At 46.5% G+C, this 20,033-nt stretch overlaps 1 protein-coding gene across 4 annotated transcripts in view; it reads right to left on the bottom strand.

Moving 5' to 3' along the window:
• Window positions 1–20,033, bottom strand: part of Vps8 (vacuolar protein sorting 8) — a 962,017-nt gene that overhangs the window by 564,386 nt on the left and 377,598 nt on the right. The window lies entirely within an intron of this gene.

Here is a 20,033-nt window from a genome sequence, read left to right as displayed (position 1 = left end):
TCTGTTAGATACCTACAAAGTGGGTCAAGTCTGCCTATAATGCCATATAGAAACGTATGACCAATGGTTGGATCGAACCCTTGTCTTCCAGCATAGTAGCCCAATTCTCGAACTATTAGGCCATGAACGAACGCACACTTTTATCGTGCCAAATCACTTTTTTAAGCATCTGACATGTGCATCATTGCCAGTTTTTCGCATTTTTCCCTTGTGAAATGTAGTGCTACGAGACTGTGTGCACCACCCAGCTTTGTGGACCGAGCAATGGAAGCGCATTAAAATAAATGAAGCCACACAAAAACAACAAGAAGCTAAGAAAGAATGGGTAAAATTTATTGACTGTCAGGATTATAGACAAGCATTGACAAAATCTTGGTACTCTTAAAAAGGTAAAAGGAAGAAAAGACCACCAGCTGCTAGACGCTCCTCAGTCCCCACTAGCAGCAAGGCATTTTTTTCTTCCAGCAAAACGTCTACTGTCAATTCTGATGGCCCATCGGTATCTCTGATACGAGATACGGGAGCAACAATAAAGACCATATAACCCATGTTCTTGTTCTTGTATAATCTACACCTACAAGTAATTGGGCGAGCTCCACCACTGGAAAATCTGGCGCTGCCGCCGGCGTGATGTGGTATGAGAGATCATGTGGACACAGTGGCCTACTGGCTGCTTCGGAAACGCCGAAGTTTAAAGTCCCACCTGCGCTGTGGTTCTGATCAAGTTGGGAGGTTTCCTGACTTCGTGTGTCTGATGGACAACACTTGAAAGCACTATAATAGGCAGTGGGTGCCTTTGAAGGCGCCCAACTGCGGTGCTGCACTGGTGGACACATGCGACAGAGCCCGGTGTCGGGCTTCACACGTGCCCACAAGACAGGAAGCTGCATAAAGCTTGGATCGCGAAACTTGGAACTAGCAAGCAGCCATCAGCTACAAATAGGGTGCGCAGCAAGCACTTCTGCGAGGAAGATTTCTCATACGGCGCCGCGACTGCAATATTCGGCGAGTAGCAGAAAGCACGCACTGAAACGCTCGCCCGTGCATGCTGCCCAGCTAATGTCATGAAGCGTTGGTCTATGAACGTGTTGATGTTAGATACTGGCAAGTTCACTGGAATGGAAAGGGGACAGGAAAAAGCAAATTAAAAAAAGGCATGGAATATGGTCATGCTTCTGTTAGCACCAAACAATGAATGTACTTGATTAAGCAAAAAAAAAGAGAAAAAAAAAACAGCAGGAAATTGCTTGCTGAGAATACCAAAAAAACATACGGTGCAATGCAACTTGAGAAATAATGATATTGAAATGTTTAATAATTTAGAAGAAAAGAAAAAAAAAGATTAGATCGTCCCGATGGTATATCAAAAGTCACCGTAGGCGTCGAAGTCCCTAGTTGTGACATTATTTTTGAACAGCTCTGATAGGGTCCACACAACAATGCTAGCTTGTGTACGGCGAAATGCTCGTATGCTGCGGTTCACGGCAAAGTGCGAAAACGTGCTTGCAGTGAAAGCGAAACATTGTGTGTGGACATGCATGCAGACACACGGTGGGTCTCTGCGAACCCATGCAATCGCTGCATTGAGGCTTCATTCTGTTATGCTCCATTTCGTTACACAGAGAGCCCACTACAAGAACATATTTCACATAATTTGCTCTTAGCGACTGTCTACCTTTCACACAAGGAACCAGTTTAGGGACCGTGCAGCGACTGAACGCAGTGGACATTCACTGTACGTATTCGGTAAAGATATAGCATCTGTAAACCATTCTGTGCTTTCTGTTTGCCCAAGATTATTATTTTGACAGTAAACACTTCTGTCGTTCCGAGAGTACTTATAAAGATGTCCAGGAGGGCTCCTGCGTGGTGTTTTTATTGAGCACCAACAGCCAAACCTATGAGACGCACGCCACATTATCCCTCATACTAGGCAAGCGAGGCACTTCCCGCAGATGGCTACTCTTAAGTCCTCGCCGCCAATAATATCCCAGAAAAATCCGCGCATATAACCAGCAGGAATAACTGCACACAACAATGCTCAAATTTTTATAAGAGCAGTCTCGTACATGTGCGACTCTCCCATCTTGTAGCTTCGGCTAATTGTTCTGTTCCCCACCTCTTTGGCGATGAAATAATCTGCTGTGCTGTAAAGGACTGCCATCGAGTGCTGCTCTCGTAAGCAGAGTTCTGGTTCACCGGTGCCACATGCACTATTCCCCAACTGCTAACAGAGCGAAAATGCAAAATGGCGATCTGACAAGAGGAGGAGAATGGGCAACAATTCAAAACGTGGGAGTTCCCTAGAGAGTTCCCTAGGAGCTAATGAAACTTTACATGGTGACAAACTCTGCCTTCAGTGTGTGGCTTCATGGCAGCGCATATGCGCTGCCATGATGCTACATCACAAGGCAAAGTTTAGATAGAATCCGCACCCTGACTTGACCATTAAATTTGTTATTCCCATTAAGTTTTTCGATGACCACATATACTGAAATTATGCACCACGCTCAGTAAAACTCCTACTTCCCTATAACTCCGCACACTCGAAACTTGTAAAGAATGCAGTAGAGTCTGCTGCATTTAGCAATGCTGTTTCTAAGTCATGCCACCACACAAGGTAGACTTGAGCTTCAAAACTCGAATAACAAGACTAATCAATATTGGCTTTCCAGTACTGCTAATAAGAGATCTAGTGGCCATGCTTCTGAAAACTCTTTGCAAGAGCACGCAAGATGGACGAAACACCCACGACAGTTCAAGAACGAACGTCGTCCCCTCTTTACATGGCATCTCCCACAGTATTAATAAAGTTGCACAGTGGCTAGGAGTTCAAGTAGTATTTTCAGGCCCAAACAAGTTAGGTTGCTTGTGCAGACGTGTCAACTTCTAAGGACCTAGGAAGGATGTGTGCATCACCAAGCACATGAAGCTGCACGTGAAGTGTATTGTAAGTGTTATGTAAATTCCACTCTCCTGCGGAAAAATGTATATCAGCCAAAGTGGATGCTGCCTCAACATTCATTTTAGCAACCCTAACAACCTTTGGCAAAAGCAAGGAAATAACTTGGCATTAAAGTGCGCCAAGTGTGCTTGCGCACCACAATTTCGCACGTGCAAGGTCATCAGGAGATGCCGAAAAGTATATGCTTGCCTGATAGCCGAAGCCTACGCAATCCACAAAGGAGGTGCTGAATGTGTTATCACATCTTCAATCACTTTAAACAAAAAAAGAAATTGCATTCTTGGAAGGTGTGCCCTTGATTCCCTTTTGAGGGGGTTACCACATTTTTCAACCTTTTTTATGACTCACCTTTTCTGCGATCTTTAATCTTCATGTCCATATCATTGACGATAGGTGCGTGTATGTATGGGGGGAGGCTGTGCTTTGTTAGTCAGCACCTATGTTCCATACTTTCGGTCAATCCTTGTCTTTGTTTCCTACTTCAAAAGCATGAAATATGAACTAGCCCAATGATGAGCAAAACGAGAACAAGGTAAAAACGGGAGCCAACGTTTCGACAAGTGAACTTGTCATTTTCAAGGTGAGATATGCTTTCCTCGGCACAGTATATCTAGGTAAGGTTCCTCTAAAGGGGAGAGGGGGTAAGGCGGGTGGGTGCGGCAACGACTGAAGGTGTGTTAGCGGCGAGGGTGTAGAATTGAGAATAAAGGAGTGCTGTGCACAAGGCTGGTGAGACAGCCATGTGTCAGCCGGTGTGTCAATGGCTGTGTGCACAGCAACTCTCTATTACCTGCTTCGCTGGCAGTCGTGGGCTATCGTGTCTCTGAAAGAGATAATAAAAGGAGCAGCAGAAAGCGGTACTTGTGAAAAAAAATTACTGAAATAGAAAGAAATATATATATAAAAGAAAAAAAGGAAAAAGGGAGGGAAAAAAACACTAGGAAACCAAACTGCATACCTTTATCTCCTTTTTTTTTTTTTCTGCACCCTTGCTGAACACATAAAGTGAGTGCCACTCATTACCTGGGCAGTGGCCGCATGTGCCTGGTCACTTTACAGGGACCACCACCTCCACCAGACCACCTGTTGCATTATGGGTACTAGGCCGTTCAAGACCCCCGTCATTTGCTACTCATACTGCAGACAAGGCCACATGAAATCCTCTTTCCCAGCAAAGGACAACACCTTGGAAGCTACACCATCTCCGTCATTCCAATGCATAGTCAACTAATAACAGCGCAGAATGACGGGACGAGAAGGCGACACACACATTTCCTCATTCTTCTGCTATGTTATTCATTCATGATAAATCAGAACCAACTAGCCCACCAACAAGCCTTAACAGCATTCCAATCAATGCAGCCTTCGTCAAACCAACGACCATGACATTACTTACCCTTTGCGCCCCACCAAGAAAGCCCCACCACTAAGAAAGCTCGCCATGATCGACGATCAGCTGAGAGCATCAAGCATCAAAAGAAGTGCCTACTTCGAACCACTATGCTGTTTTGGCATCGCTGTATAAAGAGTATCTCCTTCCCATTCAGATGCAACCACGTACACAACAGCAGTTAAAACTGCTCGTTTAGTCCTCGGCCTTCACCACCACTGTCACAGGACGCCTCAACTGTTGTAGTGCGTGAAGAATCAGGGATTGATTTCTCTCTTTCCAATCTTCAAAAGGAAATCTAGCGTCTAGAACAACTACACAGAGATTTGCCGCCGATATGAGCATTTCAAACTGCTGCTGCCATTGCCAACGCTTAACCCGATCTACCCACGAAACCAAGCACCTGCACTGGCTCTTGTTGTGATGCCTGTTTCTTGAACCTCGACCGGCATTACTATTGGGTAGCGGGGCGTTGCCGGCGGGTTGCAGGCATCCCGTAGACCACAGTGACTAGGCAGGGTTGAGACGAGTTCTAGTGCGAAACTTGCACTGTTTATTCAAAGGTTGGTGAAAGATAAGAAGAAGAGAATGAATGAATTGAAAAAGTACATTGCGGGGCACCTTAAATAGGCCCACTAAAATCGTAGGCGGGATCTTGCTCACGTCAACGTCATGAGACAGGCACTGAGTCTGGTTGTGGATGGGCGGTTGATCCCTTCTCCCAGGTAACGATCGCACGTGCTTGCCTCCACTGGCGGCAACCTGCGGGTCGGGGATCGTAGGCGGCCGATCCTTTCTTCTAGGCTACGTTGGTTCGCAGAAAGGGGCTCCCCTAGAGTCGGACAGTTTGCAGAAAGGGTTCTCCCCTAGAGTCGCACACACAAAAGGGTCTGTCATCACTTCGAGGCGCCTGCCAAACCGGCAACCACTCGAGACTACCCTAGCAAATTAGGAATCCATCCTCCGTTTCGGTTGGGCAGAGTAATAATAATAATAATAATATTTGGGGTTTTACGTGCCAAAGCCACTTTCTGATTATGAGGCACGCCGTAGTGGAGGACTCCGGAAATTTTGACCACCTGGGCTTTTTTAATGTGCACCTAAATCTAAGCACACAGGTGTTTTTGCATTTCGCCCCCATCGAAATGCGGCCGCCGTGGCCGGGATTCGATCCCGCGACCTCGTGCTCAGCAGCCCAACACCATAGCCACTGAGCAACCACGGCGGGTGGTTGGGCAGAGTCTTTCAAGCATCCTTTTTGGCCGGGGTGTTACACGCCAACCGTAACACTCAGCTATCCCCACAGGAGCTCTTATGCTTTGTTGCACAGCAACTGCAGCAGCTTACTTCGGTCTTAGTAGCTAACCTACGGTTATAATGGCTCGGCTGTTTACAATGTCGTCGAAAGGCATATTGCAGTGGAACTGTCTTGACATCTCTGGGAAGGTCTGAGAGCTTCATCCGCATATTCAATGTGGAAAGCTATTAGTTTGGGCATTACTACTTCAAGAAACCAACACCCTCCTGTTGTGAATTAAGTTCAGTTTCAGTTTTGCGTTTGCTTCGTCCCCCCAAGAACAGGCGTTGTTTCAGCTGTATATATATTTGTGTACTTTCGAATAAAGTGTTGGTTGCAGTCAAAGTATCGGACTGTTCAGATGCTCTTCAATTATAACAATGGCGACAAGGTGAACTGAAGGCTACGGCACGTTTACGTCATTCCCAGGCTTTCCTGCAATTGTTCTTTTTCTCGAAATCTGCCTACCATGAGCTGCGCCGGGTTGGCCCCACCGCAACCTTTCCTGCTAAGTCCTGTCCATCCAGCCATGCCCTAAGGCTTACAATGATATTGTATGTTTGAGACTCATCTTCTTGCTTCTGGAGCTACTGACTTTCCACCAGAACGACCCAGTACCATCTTCATGCACTGTCTGGGCATGCACGCTCTCAGTCTCCGCACTGTTATCACTGTGGCTCGCAGAATCACTGTGCTTCGTGGCCTTGCTACCCAGCTCAAAGCAAGCATTGCTCATTCTGTCGTCGAACGGGCTACTTTCAATGAATCTGTAACAAGAAACGGGTTACACAAAAACAGGTCCTTGAACTTGCCTTTGACGATCGATGATACTTCACCACTTGAAAGTGCTGAGCAGGTTTTGGCTATCTATCATTCCGGACATGATGCGGTTCACATTACTGTGCAAGATGCAGATGCCATGTTGGCACATCTAGTTGACTCTGGCTCATCCGTCTCTATCCTGTCTGAGCAAGTGTTCAGTGAGAATTTTTTGGGCATTTCACTCCTGCCTGCTCTGTGCGTTATCCTGCTTGATTATTCTAAGCGTGCAATCTGCGTGGGCAGATGCTTTTGGGTGGAAGTTCCCTTCAAACATTGCAAGGCAGAGCTTCTGTTTTAAGTTGTCCATTGTGGCACTTCTCTGTTTGGGCTTGACGCCATCACGGCACTAGAGCTACGTACTGAAGGCACGACTCTCCAGTGCCTACAGACATCCATTGTGCTTTTGAGCAATCCAACTGGAAATGCAGCTCCTTCCAAGGCTCGTACAAGTCTGGGTGCACAGTCTAGTTATGGATGCCTCCCACCTGGCTTAGCACATGGGTTTGCTGTGCTTTTCACTTCTGAACTAGGCCTTGCTAAAGGATTCATTCACCAATTCAAGACTCGTCCTGCAGTGCAGCCTATATCTTCCAAGCTTTGCCACCTTCCATTTTCTCTTTGTCCGCCAGTGTCTGCCGAGCTTCACAAGCTGCTGCACCTTGACATTATACAGCGAATCAATGCTTCCGAATGGGTTTCCCCCATTGTTGTAGTTGACAAGAATTGCAATATCAGGGTGTGCGTTGACCTTCGAGAACCTAATACGCTATTGTTCCAGATAGTTTTGTACTACCCCACACAGAGGAGCTCCTTCATGCGCTGTTAGTGGCTACCCACTTTTCCAAATTTGACATGGCTTCTGCTTACCATCAAATACTTTTGCAACCTTATAACAGGGATCTCATTGCCTTCATCACTGATGAAGGTCTCTTTACGTTCGAAAGAGTGTGCTTCGGGTTGGCCTCTGCCCCTGCAGCATTCCAGAAGCTAATGGCAACAATTCTTGATGGCTGCTCTGAAGGATTATTCTACATAGATGATGTGATCGTGTTTGGGAAGAGCACACAAGATTACATTCTGAACCTGAAAGCTGTCCTGCAGAGGATCAGGGCTGCAGGCTTGAAGCTGGACAACAAATGTTGTTTCAACGTTCCAGAACTGACATTTCTAGGACATAAGGTCAATGCTAATGGTATTGTGTCGCTTCCAGAGAAAGTAGACTCCATCATGAACACCCCAGTACTGACAAATGTAGCCATCCTCCGTTCTTTCCTTGGTTTAGTAGAGTACTACTCAAAGTTTGTTCCACGGTTGGCCCAGGTGGTTGAACTGGTTGAACCTGTGACACTTAGTGCATCGAAGTTAACCTTTCATTTGGTCAGCAGAAGCAGACAGTAGTTTCAAAAAGAGTCAAAGAACTTCTTTCATTTACCACAGTACTCCAAATGTTTGAGCTGGCACTTACAATCATTGTGTCAACTGATGCATCTGACAGCGGGCTTGGAGCAGTCCTACAACAACAAGATAGACATCAAATGCACGCAATAGCTTTCGCATCCTGTACACTCTCACCGGCTGAACGAAGATACTCTATCGGGGAATGCAAAGCACTTGCCTACATCTGGGCATGTGAACGGTGGCACACCTACCTTTGGGGTCGCCAGTTTAAACTTCAAACTGACCATCAGGCATTAGTGTCATTGCTGTCATCACAGGGATCGGGAAGACTCCCACTTCGAATTACATCCTGGGGTGCAAGGCTTCTGTGCTACAATTTTGCGGTCGAGTACAACAAAGGATCAGCGAACACGGTAGCAGATGCTCTTTCTCCTCTGCCAGTCCCTACTTATGAAGCTGAGCTTGCCTTGCAAGAAGAAATCGTCTTGCTTGTTGAGCTTACTTGTGTGACAAAAGGAGAATTCAAGCAAGCTGTCTTTGGCGACGCCTGCCTGCAACAAGTGAAGTCCTTCATAATGACTTTTTGGCCTCCGCACAAATCCATTCCTTAAGGGAGCAAGCCCTTTTCCAACATTCGCCAAGAACTTTAGCGGTGGATGATTTATTGCAGCGTGCTGAGCGACTTATTATACCATCATCCCTTTTGGCTCAAATCATAGCCACCGCACACGAAACACATCAGGGCATCACTCGTACAAAAGCAAGACTTCGCGAACCATTCTGGTGGCCTCGGATGGATAAGAAAGTTGAAACGGCTGTAAAGAACTGTAATGTGTGCCTGGAGCCAGATAAGTCCGCTAAAAAACACAAATGCCCTTACAGCCTGTGGAATGACCCGAGCGACCATAGCAAAAACTCGGCATCAATATTGTTGACCCCTGTAGCATGCACCTCAGAACAGGTTCATCATCACTCTCGTGGATCACCACTTCAAATGGCCAGAGGTTTATTTCTGTAGCAACACATCCACAAGTACAGTCAAGGAGTTCCTAACAAGCATTTTTAATAAGAGGGTTATCCTGAGGAGGTGGTCTCTGACAACGGGCCACAATTCACTTCGCACGAGTTTACTGAATTCATTCAAGAGCGGGCCATTCGCTGGTCTCACTCCTCAGTTTATTACCCACAGGCCAATGGGCAAATAGAAGGTTTTAATCGAACACTAAAAAACTATATTCAAGTTTCTCTTCTGGAGCAGCAACCACTCCGTTAAGCAATTACAGAATGTGTGGGCCCCTATAGGTGCACTCCACAGGCTACGACTGGCGTCGCTCCAGTGGTCTTATTGCATGGTAGAATGCCCAAAACAAGGGTGGACGTGGTTGGCTTTTCAGCACCAGCCTTTACTGAAGATCCGGCTAAGAAGCTATCGCGATTATGCCAGAGTCAAGCAGCAACAGCAGAGCAGCAAACAATATGCGGACAGGAGAAGAGCTGTCAAGGAGACGACGATAATAGTAGGCGATTTCGTTCATGTCAGGAAACCATCCGTCCGCTTCAAAGGAGACTTGGCATTTTCGCCACCAACTGAAGTTGTGAAGAAGCAAGGGTCTTCCTTCTTGCGGCTAAAAGACGGTAAGACCTGGAATACTGCAAAACTTGCCAAAGTTTCACAGAGGGGCAAGCTGCATCTCCATGAATGTCTGACCGAGATGCTGCCGCTTCCTGTTGAGCCGACTGTGCCGGCTGCTGCTGTGGTGGTGCAAACGCCGCTTCATTATGCTATGCAAGCACCTGCTGTGGTGGTGCAAACACTGCTGCATACTGCTGTGCCAACTCCTGGCGTTGCGGTGCAAACACCGATGCCTCCAGCTGTGCCAGCTGCTGCGGTGCACACGTTGCAGTCTCCTGCGGCCATGGTGCAACAGACTCCCTCCAGTGAACAACAGTCGCAGCCTCTGGTGGCGCAGACTGCCGCCAGTCGAGCGGCCGCCTGGCCGCAACAAGAATGCAAACCCCGTTTCGTTGAAGGACTTTATGCTCAAGTAGTGCATGTACAGCATGTGTTTTAAATGAACTGTGCATGTTCCCTTGTATACCGACTCCTGCTAACATCACCAAAATTCTAAATAAGAAGAGAGTATGTTGTCATTTAGGTTCACTTTCAGTTTTCCTTTTGTTTCTTTCCCCCGAGAGGAGGCATTGTCCCATCTGTATATATATTTGTGCACTTTCGAATAAAGTGTTGGTTGCAGTCCAAGTATCGGACTGTTCAGACGCTTTTCAATTATAACACCTCCCACCCATTTCAGGGTTTCCAGTGTACTCCTCTCCGTCCATTCCGGGCCATAGAAGTTCAACAACCAGCATACCACCCAGAAAAATTGCAGAATATGTTTGCTCCGCTTTTCCTCAGTCCCATATCGACCTCTTGCGGTGGTGCCCATTGTGGCAGGAAGTCGTGGCAGTTCACCTTCCACATTCAGACATTATCATTGTGTTGTGTTACACTCACCCATACAGTGGTAGCGCAGCTTGCCTATGCCTAGGATGGGTGTCCTACCTATGCCACCACTATCCTGGATGACCATTCTTGGTGGTGTGATACTTTAAAGCACCGCACATCCCATGGGGTATGCTGCATCTAGTGAGCAGGGTACATGCATGCATGACAATTTTATAGACGCTAATCTTACTGTTTTCAAAGCGTCAGTGCCTACCTGCCAGTGTGAACAGCATCGCACAGAACTGCAGTGACCGGATTTATCATGGTGGCTAGGAAGCACGATGGTGTCATGGGCATGTGAATTGGGTTGTTAAGGTAGCAACCACTATCCAATTCACCTTGCACACTATCCTAATGAGACAGGTCATCTTTGTCACCTTTGTCATGTGGTGGACTGGAATTGCTACCATTCGGAATCTGAAAATATAACCGACAGGATGTCCTCTTGATGACCCATTACGTCACTTTCGCACAGCACTGACCACTGCAACACGTACGTTTTAAGTCGCTGATGATGATGTGTAGGTTTTTTTTTTGACACAAGGACCAGGGATGGCCAAATAGCGCCAAGAAATGGTGTGGGGAAGTTGATGCATTGAATGGCAAATGTCAGATGTAGTGAGGCTGTATAGAGGTCTAAAATATTCCCTGTAAGGTACGCAAGATTAAGATATTGTCAAAGAGGAGTGATGTGAGCGATGACTATAAAATATATTCTAAAATGAGATAACACGGAAAAAAATGTGTCAATTGCACTAGCACTACTGCCTCACTAAGACCCTTGAGCACAAGAGTCTGGAGGCACGTGCTCCACTAAACAGGAAGCTCACTGCAATACCCTCTAGATGGAGGGTATGAATCTCTCGAGCTAATAACATGCAGCACAACATCATTTAAAAAGTTAAGCACTGCTTTGGTTTCAAACAAAGGTTCCCGGCCAAGAAACAGTGTCGAATGTATGAGGATATGTTGCTTGCATGCCAAAAGAAAGTGCCGTCTTCACTCTGCTTCTGCTCCTGGCACTCCAGCAAGACATGGCGAATGGTCAGCCTTTCGCCACATCTGCCACGAAAGGGAGGTTCAGTGCCAGTTAAAAGGTATGAATGTGTACCATATGTATGCCCTATTCCGAGGCGGCAAAAGAGAAATTCAGATCATCGTGACTTTGTTAATGATGGCCAGTTCCCTAAAGGTGGCTTAATTAAACAGAGCTTATTCAGTGTTTGCTCATCCCACAAGTGTTTCCAATACCTCCCGAGTATTTTTGCGCATGAATGGCTCCAAGCCTGTGGCAGGAACGGGTATAAACCGATTACTAGGTTCTATTACTATGGAAGTTGCCATTTTATTTGCAAACTTGTGACCCTCTATACACCTAGGCACAGGCACTCAACATAATACAAGCTGTTGATTAGATGCATATGTATTGCAGAGCAGTGAATAATGATAGTTTATTAAAGGGTTTCTCTGTTTTCATAGAGATTGTTAATTTTTTATGACACTTAAGGAATCTGTGAATATAATGGCCTTTGGGAGCTTTACTTTCTTGATCTGTAGTAGCCGACAGTACTGCATAGGCCTCTGTCATGAAGATACTGGTTTCAGGATGTAGAATGTCAGATTCCGAAAACAATGGGCTGCCAGCTGTGTAAGAGATGCCGGCTTGTGACTTCGACGCATATCTGTAAAACTCTGGGCAGGTGTACTTGAAGTTTACGAAAGTGCACATGTATGTGTGCAGCTGGGGCATGTCTTGTTACATATACAAATGATGCGTCGCATTCTGAAATTCGCCATTTCCACGGCTCTTTGCTGGCACCATTAGAGGAGTTTTAAAGACTGGAACACCCATTTCTTCACTGAGGTTCATTAAACGCAGTGAAAAGGGCTCTCTTATTGCAGGTCGGCTATGAAACAGGGTGGCACTAGTCATATCAGTTATACTAGTTGAACAGGAGGGGTGTTGATTGTTAGAATGTACTTTCAGATAATACAAGAAACTCGAGCGCAACCTCTGAAGATGCAGTGACCACTCATTTGATTCCATGTAGAGACTTTCTATTGGGCTTGTCCGAAAGGTACCGGTCGGTAGGCAGATACCTAGATGGTGAACAGGGTCCAGTATCTTTAGGCTGCTTGGAGTGGCAGACTGATACACTACGGCGCCATAGTCTAAGTAAGTAGCCATAGTATGAGACTTTTGTATAAATTCATGACGCATTATCTGTCACTGCCCCATGTTGTGCGAGACAGCATTTTAGGGATGTTAACTTTTTTGTGGCATTTGTTCTTGAGGTATTTTTAACTGTTCTTGCGTGGATTCAAGATTTCCTCTCCAACAGACAACAATTCACCTGTGCTAATGGCTGTAACTCTTCTTCTGTTCCTTTAACATCTGGGGTCCCCCAGGGCAGCGTACTTGGTCCCCTACTTTTCTTACTTTTTGTTAATAATCTACCCAAATGTGTCTCATCTGGAATTCAATTATTCGCAGATGATTGTGTTATATATCGTAATATTAGTAATGACGCTGACCGCCTTTCCCTACAAACTGATCTTGGTGCGGTGACCGCTTGGTGCTCCCCATGGCTAAGGTCTTTAAATACGTCTAAAACCAAGCTAATGTCATTTACCAACCATTCCACTCGACTTCCTACCATCTACTTTCTCAATAATGCTAGCGTAGAACTTGCGCCAACTTACAAGTATCTTGGCCTTCAACTTCAATCCGATTTCACTTGGCATTACCATATTAACACCGTCTTAGCATCAGCTAACCGAGCATTCGGTCTTCTTGAGCGTAACCTCAAGCACGCACCTTTTCACTTAAAAAAAAACTTCCTTATGTCACGCTGAGCTGCCCAAAAATTGAATATGCTTCTGCCCTATGGGATCCCGATCAAGCATACATTATCAACAACATTGAATCTCTGCAAAACCATGCTGTTCGCTTCATCTTTTCTGATTATTCACGCTTCACGAGCGTCGCATCGATATAACAACATGCCGAGTTGGAACCACTATCACGTCGACACCAGTTTGCTCGCCTAACCCTATTTCATAAACTTTATCACCATTCCACGCTTCACGATGACTTCTTTTCACCACTCCCTGCAGTCTTTCTGCTCCGTGACCCCGCTAACAAAGTAAAACGCATAATGTGCCGCTCATCGCTCTATGCAAAATCATTTATTCCTCGCACTCGCACAATAATAGAATGGAATAACCTACCATCTTGCATAGCTACTGAAGTTAACTTACCATCTTTCCAAACCTTGTTGCAAGAAAATGGTTAGTGGTAGCAGATTAGTTATTACTTATTGTTATATGTACATATTAACATATTGTGTAAAAAAGTTCTTGTGATTTCATGAATTAGTGCATATACCCCCTGTTCATATCTATATATTTTATGCTCCTTGTGTGTGTGTTTATTTCATGTTGTTTTATTTCTTTTGTATATTTCATGTTTGTGCCCCCCCATGTAATACCCTCGCAGGAGGGCCCTTAGGGGTAATGTAAATAAATAAATAAATAAATAAACTGTGGCATGAAGCTTAGCTTAGAGTCTAAAATTACGCCTAAAAGTTTTTGTTAGGTATTCACAAGCAATCGCGGTCCATGCAGCTCTATGTCAGGATCCTGGAATAGGCCTCTCTTTCATGAGAATACAATGCAGGAGCTTTTAAGGGGATTTACCCTGAATCCATTCTCAAATGCCTATGTGGACACTTTATTGAGGCCGAGCTTAATCTGTCGCTCGCTGACTGCGAGGTTGTAGGACTTGAATCCCATCTGCATATCATCAACTCACGTATTTACTCAAATTTAATGCGCACTTTTTTCCAATACAGTCAAACCCCACTACAATGAACGCCGCTTCAACGAAATTTTCGCTTCAAAGAAATATTTCCAATTCCCCGTCAGCTAGCCATAGAAGTCAATGCAAAACAGTTCTCGCCACAACGAACAATTTTCCGGGCTTGTTTTCGCTTCAACGAAATTTTCGCGCTTTTGAGCTGGGCTTTAAAATTTGTTTTGCAATAAAATAAACATAGCCCCAATCGTCTCCAATTTTTCATACATACACGCCACTTAGGTTCACCAAAAACGTGCGCCCACTGCACCGTCGCCGATAAACAAACTCATTCAGGGGCGCCATTGTTTGGTGGTGGTGACGAAGGGGCTAGCCACCTTGCGACAAGGCGCAGGCCCACTTTGCCAAACGGGAGCCACAGCCAATCCGTATCCATCCTAGGTCATGCGATCACTGGCGCAACGCGGCGAGGCAGATTTTCGTTTGTGCTTGCGCGCGCGGCCAGCATGGTGACAAAGCGGAAGTTTCTTTCCTTGGAGGCAAAGGCGCGAATCAACAGAGAGGTTTCGAGTGGCAGAAAGCAGATGTTGCAGCAGAGTTCGGCATCTCCAACAGCACGCCATCGACAATTTCGAATTGAAGGACGCGATCACCAGTGCTCTTTCTGCGGGGGCGTCCGTTAAACGGAAGAAGTTGACTCAAGCTGCACATGAGGATCTTGAAAAGGCGTTGTTTACATGGTTCCTCGACATGTGTGCCAAGAAAATGCCAATCAGCGGAAGCGTGCTGCAGCGAAAGGCACTTAACTATGCTTTCATGCTCGGCATCGATGATTTTAAGGCAAGCACAGGTTGGCTGACCCGCTTCAAGGCCCGACACGACATCGTTGCGAAAGTGTTGTGCGGCAAACAAGATGCATCAGCCCCACCTCGTGCACTGAATGTAATGGACGCTTTCGACGTCATTCGTAATTTTTGTGGCGTCCACGATGACAACGTCGCAATACAGTTGCTGACCGAGTGCGAATATCGTACCACGGCGATGATGACCAAAGAACGGAGGCAAACAAAGATGAGCGACTTTTTTTGGAAATGAATGACGTCTTTGAATCTGTAGTCAAATCTGACAGTGTTTTGATTCAGATTTCGTCACAACGAAAGGTAACCAACTTTTTCCGGAAATAAACAATGTTTGTGAGTGTGTAGTCAAATTTGACAGTGTTTAGGGGCAAATTTCGCCACAACGAAATTTTTGCTTCAACGAAATTTTTCGCGCGTTTCATGAGTTTCGTTGTAGCGAGGTTCGCCTTTAATATGGGTCCAAAAATTGAAGTCTAGAAGCGTACGGTGAGGGGCTAGTTGGTATGACATTATGGGAACAAAGAAAAACTGCGCAAAAAAGGACAAGACAGCCTTTGTCTTGTCCTTTTTTGCGCAGTTTTTCTTTGTTCCCAAAAATTGAATGCGTGTTAGAATAGAGTATGACTGTAAATCTACGTTATCATATCCCCATCGGCACTTCAAAATGGCCGCCTCATATGTGCTTCGAGCCTAGCTGCCGTAGCTTCCTCCACGTGCTGTAGTACGTGTGCTTAGTCCACTGCCAGTCTTACTGTTTTCTGCCTATCAGCAGGGAAGTGCACACTCCAAAGACATGCAGAGTTCATCACGATGCCGCAATTAAAGGGAAAGTGATCCCGTGTGCGGAGATGGACAGAAATCGGGCCACATTGCGGGTGTTCAGAGTTCCCGAAATTTGCGTGCGGGTCTGTCACGGCCGCGCAGCCCCTATCTTGAAAGCAATCTGTGACGGAGGCAGTCTACGGATGTAGGTGCACTGCGCTGTGTTTTCGTCACTTGGTTCGCGTTGAAGCGAGAGGCTGTACAAAGGTCAATTCACTCGCTCCTACTACCGCACTTCCTCACTCCAGTGTTTTGATAAAGAGTTTCCGTGGTCACTGAATGAGACATTTTCATGTTTGCTTGTGCGTGTGTGACACCAAGCTTGTTAATTTAATTAGTAAGCAAATGTTTAAAAATTTATACAGCCAATAAAACTACTATCCTTACTTTTCATATAGCTGTCTACTAATTTGCTATTGCAAACGATGCTTTGCCATTCAGGCGAAACTGCTACTTTTTTATTTATCGCAACTTTAGTGCATTAGGAGTAAATCTGTTCTTCCAAATGAGAGAAATTTATATTTCTGTAGAAAAGAATATGGTGTGGGGTACTGTAAAGGACTTTTCTTTATTTAGGTCATGGCAAATGGGTGTGTGTTACAATCGAGGGCATTTTTTTTTTCTTTTTTGGTCACGGATAATCGGTGCACGTCACAATCGAGTTAGAATCAAGTAAATATGGTAACTAAAATAAAACATATTTCGAGGAAAGTATGCATGTAGAGAATTCATTTTTACTATAACCAGAGGGCAACTAAGTGCACCACCTTGTGGTACACCAGGTTCCTGAATAAATGGCCTTGATAGGGCATCACCAACTCTTACACAAAATGTACAGTCGCATTCATAAATTTGGAGACCACGCGAGCCCGTAGACGTGTGCATGCGGGCGCCATGTGGCGCCTCAGTGCCTGCTGTCGAGAATATTGCAGTGCGCATGCGCGTCCATCCTATCTCGCTGGCCTGCGTGCTCGCTCGCTGCGCACTGGCACGCGGGCCGATTATCGTAATTTGCGTTCGTTGCCATCAGGGGCGCAATCAGAGATCTTTGTTCATTTCGCACTCTGTCCAGCTGCTGCAACGTCACAAAGTGGCAGCACGTAAAATTTCTGACAAGGGAGGGAGAGCTCTGCCAATCGGCAAGCAGTGAACTACCCGGACGACAAACGTCCGGGGAGGTTGTAGTTTTTGGTGACGTCAAAATGACGACAGGTGGTTGTCCATCATTTTGGTTTCGAGCACGTCGTCTGCTAGGAGCAGAACGCGACTCGATATGTGAAGTTAGAGCGGTAATGCGCTCGTTACGAGACCGGCTTCACATGGCATGAATGGTTCACCGCCTGCTGATTGGCTGCACTCTCACTATCATTCTCACAAATTTTGCATACTGCCACTTTGTGACGTTGCAGCAACTGAACAGAGCGCGTCGAGATCGTCGAAAACAGCGCCGAGATCGAGCACGTCGAAAACAACGCCAAGATTGGACCAAGGGTATCGAAGATGCCGCGCCAATGCTTCGCGAACAACACTACTGGCGGCGGCGGCCGCAAATTCCTGTGAACAGCGCGCTCGCGGGTGCGCAGCGAGCGAGCGAGCAGGCCGCGAGATAGGATGGACGCGCATGCTGTAGGGGTTGAGGACGGACTTCGGGATAAAAACAAACTTGGAAGGATTTATTTTACATTATATACAGAGAGGTGAGAGTCAAGTAACAGTCGTACAGTCATTACGGGCCGGCAGCAACTCGGACGCTGCGGCCCGCCGCAAGAAGTTCGAGAGAGGTGAATCAGGGACTGCTCTGGAATCTCTGGAATGCTTCTTTTAAACCCTTCGAGGACTGGAAGTCGCGTCATGTTCGGCCAATGGGAGAGTCCGCTCAGATGACACCATTTTCGGCCAATGGTAGGCGCTCGTGCGGCGGTGTCACACTCGGCGGCTCCCTGCGGTCTTGCCTTGCTGACTTGCAATGCGCTCTTCAAAGGCGACCACTGCGACGCTGCCACGCCTTCCCGGTATATCACAGCCGTCCGGCTGTCACGGCGCATTACCGCTGTCAGGCCGTCCCGGCACAATACCGCCGTCTTGGTTTGGGACCCACTTTACTTCCAACAGTGCCGGGTAATCCCCTCGCTTTCTGGAAGAGTCAAGCAGTGAATAGCTACCGGCGACGTACGAAGTGGGGGCCTTCAACTTGTTTGCTCGAGCGCTCCTCTGGAATGTGCTTTCTGCGTTTCTGCGCTTCTCAATTAGTTGTGCTGCAATTCGATGTGGTCTGGGGAACTCGAAGTAGGCACAGGAAACAGCCCCATATCTAACAGCTCGTCCTCGCCCCGGTTGTTCTGAATGGCCAGTGACCTCAATTCGCTGGCCATGAGGAATGCTGAAAGAACCTGCAGGGTATTGGTGTCGAGCCTCGTTTGACGAACTTCGGGATCCTGGGCCCTGGAGAACATACGTCAAACAAACAAAACAACACAGTGCTGCACCACGTGTAAGCACAAGCTCTTCACCCCTGACTCGCCAGGCTATTACTGAGTCAAAATGAACCCTGATCTTTTATTTCCCCAATTTTGACTAAACAGTTCCAACCACCCTTCCAAACAGCTATCCATTTCTCCTCGAATGCCGACAAGACCAGAGTACCATTGTTGTAGCAAAACAAAGGGTCGTTGATGTTGCAAACAACAAATGAAAACAGCTGAACATAACTTAAGTGGCCTAACTACACGAACAGCATGTTTCCAATCTATCACAGTGGCGTACTTGTCGCACGTATTGGTGCCACTGAACAATCTGGTCAACCTCACAAGTACGTAATCACAAGCGCACTAGCCTTGTGGTCACTAAACAGAGCGCGTACTTGCGTTGTAGGCAAAATTTTCATTTACGCCTACTCATGCTTCTTCCCTGAAAGTCCTACAGGACACGTGACTTAAACGAACAATTAAACTTGCGGGACTTACACACTCCACAGAACCCTTAAAATAATGCGTCTTCTAATAACTAGTTCCAGGCACGCTCACTAAAGTCAGAATACGGCTGCCCTCAACATACACGAGCAACCCAGTCATAAATCTGCTTCCTTCCGTCCACACAGGACACGCGCTAAAGGAACTAGGGACGCTTCTCAATGCAAATGATGCACTTACTGGAAACCTACGCGGTTAACCTTAGAAAATAAAAAAAACGCTTATAAGAAAAAGAAGGTTAACTAAAACACACACGCGTTATGATAGGCCTCTCAACAATAACCTTGACACTCAGGTTACTTACACACACACAAAAAAAAAAAGGAAGCCCATTTACTCATTATAACTAACACTCGCGAGACTACATGTTTACAAAAAAACGCGTCTTTCAAATCTCGAGCTTCTCGAACGAGACACAAACAAAGCTCAAACCTTACACCTTGAAAGACATCCTAGTCTCAATTCGCGAAAACTTTCCGATGCTCAAAATAAAAAACAAAACACTTTATTTCTACGGAAGCGCTCTTGGCCTCCCTTTCCAAACGCTTATGTCTGACTCATACTTTGAGCCGTACCCGAGGTGGCCGCGGTTTGAAAGCTACTCTGGCTGCCGAGGGACAACAAAAGGGCTGACTCACTATCAGCCCCCCCAAGACGTTACTGTCTCCTGCCAATTTGCGTCCTGGCGCCCTGCTTTCCTCACAAACTCGATTGACCGCGTCGCTACTCCCCACCTGGTCTCGTCCTGCCACCTTGCGCTTCTTCGTACTGCACACTGAGCTTTGAAAAGAACTACAGAACAACGAGGAGTTTAACTGCCCCGTGCCATTTGTCCGCGTCCGTGCAGAACATGCTTTGCGGTCCCCCTTTGACCGGTGGCTTGAACGTTTTGGATGCGTCAACATCGTCCGTGACGACCGCACCTTTTTCCTCGCGCCCTGCCCTTTTGGGTTTCTTGGCATCTCTGGCGGCGCTACATTAGTTACAGTCTTTCGGTCTTTACCGCGCTTCTTTTTACGGCGCTTTGTCTTTGCACTCACTCGCTTTCATGTCGCCTTCTCATGCCTCGTGCTGGCCGGTACACATTTCGTCGGCCCGGATCGGTCTCTTACCCGCACAGTCTGAGTGATTTACATTTAAATCTACTCTCACTTTGCCTCGACTGGCAGACAGCCCAACCGACTCTA

This window comes from Dermacentor albipictus, chromosome 1, assembly GCF_038994185.2.
Source record: "Dermacentor albipictus isolate Rhodes 1998 colony chromosome 1, USDA_Dalb.pri_finalv2, whole genome shotgun sequence".
Taxonomy (NCBI): Eukaryota; Metazoa; Arthropoda; class Arachnida; order Ixodida; family Ixodidae; genus Dermacentor; species Dermacentor albipictus.
The sequence above is the reverse complement of the archived record's forward strand: the minus strand, read 5'-3'. Positions and strand labels throughout refer to the sequence as shown.